A 2,500-nucleotide genomic window follows, 5' to 3' on the forward strand; every position below is an offset into this window, starting at 1 on the left:
ACGCCTGCTGCACCCCCTCTTCACCGCAGGTGACGCAAATCGAGTCAAAAGTGGTGGACCGACGGTCACTCCAGCCGCACCTGTGAATGCGCCACCCCCACCGCCCGACTCGCAACTCGAGCGGATGTACGGCGGACTTTTCCCGCAATCGTACATTGCAGTCCACCCCTATATCTTCCACTTCATGAAGAGTTATCTCCCAAAAGCCAAAGTCCCGCTGTCCCAATACATGCTCTGGACGGCGGGCCGCGAGACGTGACGCTCGGTGGCAAAGAGTGCGCCGCTGAGGATATAGAGGGTCCGTCCCCCCGCACAGTGGTGACGGTGTGCGGGTAGTGTTTCCGACACCTCTTCCTGCGGTGGCAACTCTGGGGCAGAGTCGATACTCGCCCACTGGTGGAAGGTAAGCATTCTGCTTTACATCAGTACATAACTAATATTTCAGTCGTCTGACGTCCCTCCTTAGTAAATGATGCAGGACCACATACATAGATGATACATACTGTAAACTGGGGAGGACAGTGTGAACCGCACTCGACCCAGTCACCCTATCTCACAGTCCACTCTGTGTGTAACAAAGCGAAAGCACCAAAGCACTATCGTTCAACAACATCCATTTTATCCTCGCTGCCACAGGACACTATCCAAACAACGACAAGAGGAACGTCACGTCCACTAATAAGACAGAATGTCTCACATCACCCGCAAACAACGCAGCTCAAATCAGCCAGCAACACCCACAGTGGTCCACCCAGTATCAACACAGGACGCAACGCCACGCCACAACACAAAAGGTACAAGTAATAAAATACCCTTTGGCCACACCCCTTATAAAGGCATCGAACCAACCCACCACCTGACACCAGCCAAACGTACATCCTGATTTGACACATCTCTGGCAACCTAACCCACGTTGGCCCTTAACCTAACCCACGTTGGCCCTTAACCTAACCCACGTTGGCCCTTAACCTAACCCACGTTGGCCCTTAACCTAACCCACGTTGGCCCTTAACCTAACCCACGTTGGCCCTTAACCTAACCCACGTTGGCCCTTAACCTAACCCACGTTGGCCCTTAACCTAACCCACGTTGGCCCTTAACCTAACCCACGTTGGCCCTTAACCTAACCCACGTTGGCCCTTAACCTAACCCACGTTGGCCCTTAACCTAACCCACGTTGGCCCTTAACCTAACCCACGTTGGCCCTTAACCTAACCCACGTTGGCCCTTAACCTAACCCACGTTGGCCCTTAACCTAACCCACGTTGGCCCTTAACCTAACCCACGTTGGCCCCTAACCTAACCCACGTTGGCCCCTAACCTAACCCACGTTGGCCCCTAACCTAACCCACGTTGGCCCCTAACCTAACCCACGTTGGCCCCTAACCTAACCCACGTTGGCCCCTAACCTAACCCACGTTGGCCCCTAACCTAACCCACGTTGGCCCCTAACCTAACCCACGTTGGCCCCTAACCTAACCCACGTTGGCCCCTAACCTAACCCACGTTGGCCCCTAACCTAACCCACGTTGGCCCCTAACCTAACCCACGTTGGCCCCTAACCTAACCCACGTTGGCCCCTAACCTAACCCACGTTGGCCCCTAACCTAACCCACGTTGGCCCCTAACCTAACCCACGTTGGCCCCTAACCTAACCCACGCTGCACCTTAACCTAAGTTACGCTGCACCTTAACCTAAGTTACGCTGCACCTTAACCTAAGTTACGCTGCACCTTAACCTAAGTTACGCTGCACCTTAACCTAAGTTACGCTGCACCTTAACCTAAGTTACGCTGCACCTTAACCTAAGTTACGCTGCACCTTAACCTAAGTTACGCTGCACCTTAACCTAAGTTACGCTGCACCTTAACCTAACTTACACTGCACCTTAACCTAACTTACACTGCACCTTAACCTAAGTTACACTGCACCTTAACCTAAGTTACACTGCACCTTAACCTAACTTACACTGCACCTTAACCTAAGTTACACTGCACCTTAACCTAAGTTACACTGCACCTTAACCTAAGTTACACTGCACCTTAACCTAAGTTACACTGCACCTTAACCTAAGTTACACTGCACCTTAACCTAAGTTACACTGCACCTTAACCTAAGTTACACTGCACCTTAACCTAACTTACACTGCACCTTAACCTAACTTACACTGCACCTTAACCTAACTTACACTGCACCTTAACCTAACTTACACTGCACCTTAACCTAACTTACACTGCACCTTAACCTAACTTACACTGCACCTTAACCTAACTTACACTGCACCTTAACCTAACTTACACTGCACCTTAACCTAACTTACACTGCACCTTAACCTAACTTACACTGCACCTTAACCTAACTTACACTGCACCTTAACCTAACTTACACTGCACCTTAACCTAACTTACACTGCACCTTAACCTAACTTACACTGCACCTTAACCTAACTTACACTGCACCTTAACTGTCACATGTAACGTCACAGGAATGTAGCTTTGCC

The sequence above is a fragment of the Schistocerca gregaria genome, unplaced genomic scaffold, assembly GCF_023897955.1.
Source record: "Schistocerca gregaria isolate iqSchGreg1 unplaced genomic scaffold, iqSchGreg1.2 ptg000835l, whole genome shotgun sequence".
NCBI lineage: Eukaryota > Metazoa > Arthropoda > Insecta > Orthoptera > Acrididae > Schistocerca > Schistocerca gregaria.